Here is a 7,067-nt window from a genome sequence, read left to right as displayed (position 1 = left end):
CAACATACATTAATAAAAATTTCCACAACAAAAGGGACTGGGGAATCTCTGCCCTCAGTCCCTTTTTCTGTCTCTAAAGTGAGACATCAGGGGTCTGTTTAGACCCCTGATATTTCACCAAAGCCCCCCAATGGAGCTTTGGTGAAAGCTCTGCCCTACTGACACTGTCCATTGCCCTTCTGCCCTATATATATTTACACACACGCATGTGTGTTTGAGCTTTGGGGTGCATACCCTAATGCAATAGGCTGTGCACACCTATGTCCATGACATCACTTCAGGAGGGCTCTAACTAAAAGGGACCTAGCACCTGATTACACTGTTCTCTGTCACCACACACTATTCAGGGACAGAGCCACCTAGTAGCAGACTAAGTAGTTGCACTGGCTTACATGCAGATCGTAGAAAAATTACTTTAAAACTTGTGCAGATCAGAACAGTGTAGCCAGGTGCTTGGCTAAGAATGAGAGTAAGAAAAACACTGGCTGTAGCTGCTTTCTGTCGTTGCTGCCCTGCAGTAATAAACTGGTTAACGGCTATATCAGCAAAAGGAGGGAGCTGCTGGGCAGGAAGAGTTCAATAGACTGTGTCAGACAGCAATGCACCATGGGAACGGTAGTGTAGGCAATCTACTTTCTTCCCTGCAGGTGGCGCTCAGCCGCAGCGGCATTGCAGGAGAGGAAGTCAAGAGCGACATGGTTCTTCTAATGTTTTCTGGGTCACTGGGGAAGCTATCTGACTGGATGCTGCCACCGCATGTGACTCCATCTTGGGTCAGGCAGAGTCTGTTTAAGACCCTGGCTCCCAGGCTTGGCATGCATTTTAGTGAGTGGGTAGTGTAGGGACAGGTCCAATGGGGGCTGGTGCTCAAAATTTTTGGGGGTGCGCAAACTGAAAAATTCAGAAAAATACAAAAAGAAATAAATAAATTACAGCCTCACTGTGCCCATCAAATGCAACCACTGTGCCATCAAATGCAGCCACTGTTCCCATCAAACGCAGCCATTGTGCCATCAAACGCAGCCACTGTGCCATCAAACGCAGCCACTGTGCCATCAAATGCAGCCCCTCTGCCATCAAATGCAGCCACTGTGCCCATCAAATGCAGCCACTGTCCCCATCAAATGTAGCCACTGTGCCATCAAATGCAGCCACTGTGCCCATCAAATGCAGCCCCTGTGCCCATCAAACACAGCCACTGTGCCAATCAAATGCAGCCACTGTGATCCCCCGCCTGCCTGCTAGCTGTCTGACCAGCACTTACCCCATCTTGGTGGCGGGTCTGGCAGCGGGGGATGGCGGCGAGTTGTGGGATGGGCAGCGGGTCAGGCAGCGGGTCAGGCAGCGCGAGCTGTGTCCTCCATGCGTCTCTTCTTTCTTCCTGCTAGGCATTCAGTAGGAGCGCCTGTCCTCTCAGCCAATCAGGTGACGGGTATTAGACCCACGCTTCCTGAATGGCGGACAGCCGGTTCAGTGTTAGAAAAGCGAATATTCATTTGCTTTTCTAACACACCTGGGTGGGCTCCAAGCGCAATGCCCTGCGTCAGGAGTCCACCCTATTTTTAAGTCTATTAGAGCCTATGACTCTAATCTGGTGCTTCAAAAAAACACCCCTGCCACTGTAAGGGGCGTGGCAGGGGGTGTGTCTCATGACTACATATTTTTTATAATAGGTGTCCCTCGTTCCCATCCCAGAAAGTTGGGAGATATGCGTAGCCACAATGCTCTGCATCATGGCAAAATGTATCTCCTTGGCAGGCAGGTCTATCCTCTGAACACTATGCCTTCAACCAAATGGGGCTGCACTGCAACTGTACTACAGACATGTGCAATGCATGTGGTTGTGGTACGGTGGTGTGAGTTTTTAGGGGTTAAAACACGTGGTGAGGAAAAAAACATAACGCCTCCTTATCACCTGTCAAATACCCTCTGAAGAACAATCCACCACAAATTGCTCTTCTGAGGGCACTGAAAGCGTAAATGAGCCCATGTGCAGTATAACCGGGCAGTTGAGCCTCCTGATTGCCCACCTGAACAATGACATTTAGCTGCTCACAGATATACACATGCCGCAGCCTGGATGCTGTGCTTCACAGCTGCAGAAAAAAACAGCATGTTGCTTTTAGCAGGTGTTGTTGTCACCAACAGCGACTAAGGTATGGGGCTACCCTGAAACAGCCCCACAATTGCAGGCAATGCAGTGCAGAGTGCTAGTGCAGCATTTAACCAGCTCAATAGTGAACACTTTTAACCCCTTCCTGCCCAGGCCAACTTTCCGCTTTCAGTGCTGTTGAACTTAGAATGACAATTGAGCGGTCATGCAACACTTGTACCCATATTAAATTTTTAGCATTTTTTTAAAAACAGATAGAGCTTTCTTTTCATGGTATTTATTCACCGCTGGGTTTTTTGTTTTTTGCTAAACAAACAAAAAAAAGACAAAAGTTTTGAAAAAATAAAAATAATTTATTTGTATCTGTTATAAAATTTTGCAAATAAGTAATTTTTCTTATTCGCTGATGGGCGCTGATGAGGTTGCACTGATGGGCGCTGATGAGGTTGCACTGATGGGCACTGATGAAACAGCACTGATGGGCGCTCATGAGGCTGCACTGATGGGTGCTGATGGGACAGCACTGATGGGCGCTGACGAGGCTGCACTGATGGGCGCTGATGGGACTGCACTGATGGGCACTGATGAGACAGCACCGATGGGCGCTGATGAGGCTACACTGATGAGGCTGCACTGATGGGTGCTCATGAGACTGTGCTGATGAGACTGCACTGATGGGTGTTGATGAGGCAGCACTGATGCGCATTTATGAGGCTGCACTGATGGGTGCAAATGAGGCTGCACTGATGGGCGCTGATGGGGTTGCACTAATGAGGTTGCACTGATGGGCGCTGATGAAACAGCACTAATGGCCACTGATAAGGCTGATTATCAGTGTAAATGTGCCCTGTCACAGGAAAGCCAGTTATTGGCTTTCCTCAGACAGTGACAGCGGTGATGAAAGGTAATGCAGATAACCGGTATTTGTTTACATGTAATCAGCTGTGATTGGACACAGCTGATCACATGGTAAAGAGCTAACATCATTGGCTCTTTACCCTGATCGGGGAGGTGCTATATCCGGGGGACACAGCTCACCACTGATGGCAAGAATGAGATAACGTCCTATGAGGTCCTCCCAGAACAAGGCCTTCATTGTACAATAGGCTGGGAGGGAATCGGTTAAACGGTTTAAAACAAGCAGTGAGGAGGCAACATATCACCTCTCTGATGGGACTGCACTGATGGGCACTGATGAGACAGCACCGATGGGCGCTGATGAGGCTGCACTAATGAGGCTGCACTGATGGGCGCTCATGAGAATGCACTGATGAGACTGCACTGATGGGCGCTGATGAGGCAGCACTGATGCACACTTATGAGGCTGCACTGATGGGTGCAGATGAGACTGCACTGATGGGCACTGATAAGGCTGCACTCATGAGGTTGCACTCATGGGCTCTGATGAAACAGCACTAATGGGAGCTGATAAGGCTGCACTGATGGGCGCTGATGAAACAGCACTGATGGGCGCTCATGAGGCTGCACTGATGGGACCGCACTGATGGGCACTGATGAGACTGCACTGATGGGCGCTCATGAGGCTGCACTGATGGGACCGCACTGATGGGCACTGATGAGGCTGCACTGATGGGTGCTGATGAGGCTGCACTGATGGGCGTTGATAAGCTACACCGATAATCAGTGCCCTGATTATCAGTGTAAATGTGCCCTGTCACAGGAAAGCCAGTTATTGGCTTTCCTCAGACTGTGACAACGGTGATGAAAGGTAATGCAGATAACCGGCAGTGCCGTTTTTAAGGCAGGGCAAAAGGGGCAGCTGCCCTGGGCCCCATCATTGTTGTGGGGTCCAAAGTAGCTGCCTCATACTTGCCAACTATACCAGTTAAAATCCCTGTGTCCCTTGAAAGTTTTGGTCCTGTACTGTGTCCCGGTATCTCAGTGTGAACTTCTGTTACTAATAGTGCCCAGCTCCGCCCAATTGCAGTGTACAGATGACTCACCTGCAGACCCTGTGTTTACATGTAAATAACCTGCACTGATATGTAAATAGCGGCGGCATTAATATGTAAACAGCCACGGAGCGGCTGCATTGATAAGTTATTAGAGGTGGCATTCATATGTATATCATGCCCCCCTGAGGTCATATCCACCATCACTTCTGCTGAATGCTGCCCACTGGGGAGGTAAAGGGGCATGCTTGAAAGTTCTGCCTACAACTGTGGTCATTATGCTTAACATCAGCCTGTTCTGCAAAAGGTAAGCAAATTGGAGGTAGAATCCTTTTTCAAAATAACATGGTGCCACAGCACTGTGAATTTTTGGTGCATGTGAATATGCACATCTCAGTAGATGCATGAAGGTGTCAAACAATTAGTAGCACTGCTGTGTATCTGCTAAAGCAGTGGTCATCAACCCTGTCCTCAGGGCCCACCAACAGGCCCGGTTTTATATATTACCTTGGGAGATGCAGACTAGAATACTGCAATCACTGAACAGCAAATGTGATGTATTTCAGTTATCCTGCAAACCTGGCCTGTTAGTGGGCCCTGAGGACAGGGTTGATGACCACTGTGCTAAAGAGCAGCACATTTCTGTGGTGTCAGGAAAGCATTTTTTTTTTTTTAACTTCAAAGTTTATTCATTTTTCAACAGTTACAAAAAGGTAACAAAAAGGTTATTACAAAGATACATTCTCAAGCTATGGTATGTCTACGCTTGGGTGCGTATCTAGAATATGCAGAAATATGTTTCATATATGTGCTAATGAAAGGGTTATAGCATGCATATATTTGGTCTTGTATAGATAGTAACCGAAAAGAGGAGACAACGTTATCAGTTTTAGATTTAACTTAAACCTTATTCTTGCTGCCTACAGGGAGTGGAGATAGCAGACAGTCACACATGTAGTTTTAATTTACTACGTGGGGAAACTGGGTGCACACTGCTGAGCTGTGTGGACTGCCTGCTTATTATTGAGGAATAAAGAATATAAACGGAGTTGTGAGGTCTTTAGGAGTGAAGGAGGAGTCAGTCCAGCTATGAACTTCTAGGGTCGTTGATCCATAAAGTCCAATTCTTGTAGAATTTTTCAGTGGTGAGATGGGCTTTGGAGAAGCCGTGTTCCATTTTGAAGTTTTCATTTAGGATTGTAATTACCTCCTTGATGTCAGGAGGATGAGTACTTTTCTATTTTCTTGCAAGTGCCAACCTTGCAGCAATGAGGATGTGGGTGGCCACTGTTTGAAGTTTCCTGGGCCATGTGGGAATCATTAGGCCCAGGAGAAGGTCAATGGAAGATAGGTTATTTGTTGTGGTTGGTATTGAGTGGAGCAATTTTAGTACTTGATTCCAAAAGAATTTGAGGTGTGGGCACTCCCACCAAATATGGAATAGAGTTCCTGGGAGACCACAGTTTCTCCAGCATAAGGGAGACGTGTTGGGGTGCATCTTGGACATTTTGGTGGGGGTGTAGTACCAGTGTTGGAAGAGCTTTTGTAAAGATTCCCAATGCGCGGTGCAGTGAGAGAGTTTTGATGTTAAGGATAAAGCCCTGTGCCAATAAGTAGATGGAGGTGCTGAAGGGATGTGTTTGGACCAATGCAAGATTTGGGTTTGGATTGAATTCTTTGCAGATTGAGAGAGCAGGCCATAAATATATGATATTCCCTTAAGTATGATTTTACTGGAAGCAAGATATTGTATCATGAAAGATAGAATCTCATCTTGTGTTATCCATTTCGTTTTGTTGAGTAGAGATCTGATCCTAAGGTATATATAAAAAGTTCTTGGTGAAAGACCAAATGTAGCTTGAAGGTCGTTAAATGGAATTAAACCGGACGCATTGAAGAGTTGACCAATGGTCTGAATACCTGCGTCAATCCATGTACATAGTTGGAGATCTGGTAGAATTAGTGAACAAGATTTGATTGGAATGAATTGTAGAATGGTATGAGGTAACCCCTGCAGCATCTGAGGTATAGATGTCCATACTCTTAGGGAGGCAGTTATTGTGTCCAGAGGAAAGCATTTGGGGTTGGGGGCAAAAAGTGAGGCACATAGGTAAAGTTTCGGGTCTTCGGCTAGCACTTCTGATTCTATTTGTGCCCAGTTGGAAGGAATGGATGGATTAAACCAGAATTTTAGTTGGTCTAGAATGACTGCTTTGTAGTATAGGCTTATGTTAGGAGCTCCCAATCCCCCCATTCGTGCTGGGGTCAATAAATTGTGTTGTTTTATCCTGGCCCGTTTGTGCTGCCAGATAAAGGAGTTGATGAGAGATTGTAGATTCCGTAGTTGCGATGAGAGGAATGGCACTGGTTACCTGCGGAAGACATAAAGAATGTGTGGGAGCATGAACATTTTAGCTAATGCAATTCTACCAGCCCATGATACAAAGGGGTGATGTATTTCATTATATATTCTTTTAAACTTTTCTACAAGGTCTGCCAAGTTTGTGCGCAGAAGATTTTTGCTAGGTGAAATCAGGCGGATTCCTAAATAGGTTAGAGATGAATCTTTTGACCAGGAAAATGAGGAGTGTTTTGAGATGTGCTGTATGGTTGGTTTATCTAGGCCTATCGCCAGCATAAAGGACTTGCTATAGTTTACTTTGTATAAAGAAATTGCACTGAACTGGTTGAGTATATGTTGAATATCGGTTAGGGAACGTTTTGGGTCAGTGATGGCAATTATCACGTCGTCTGCGTAAAGACCAATTTTGTGTCTTTAGTACCTTTAATTTGGGGGTCAGAGCGAATCTTTTGGGCTAAGGGTTCCATGATCATAGCAAAAATTAAGGGTGACAGTGGACAGCCCTGCCTTGTACCGTTTGTAAAGCTGAAGGGATTGGACAATACGCCCGAAGTCCACACCTTGGCACTTGGGGATGTGTATAGGCCGAGTATGGCATTCAGGAGTGTGCCCGATATGCCAAACTTGCGTAAGACCGCTTCCATGTAATTCCATTGTACCCTATCGAATGCCTTCTCTG

The sequence above is a fragment of the Aquarana catesbeiana genome, linkage group LG03 (assembly GCF_042186555.1).
Source record: "Aquarana catesbeiana isolate 2022-GZ linkage group LG03, ASM4218655v1, whole genome shotgun sequence".
NCBI classification, from domain to species: Eukaryota; Metazoa; Chordata; class Amphibia; order Anura; family Ranidae; genus Aquarana; species Aquarana catesbeiana.
Note: the sequence above shows the minus strand (reverse complement) of the source record.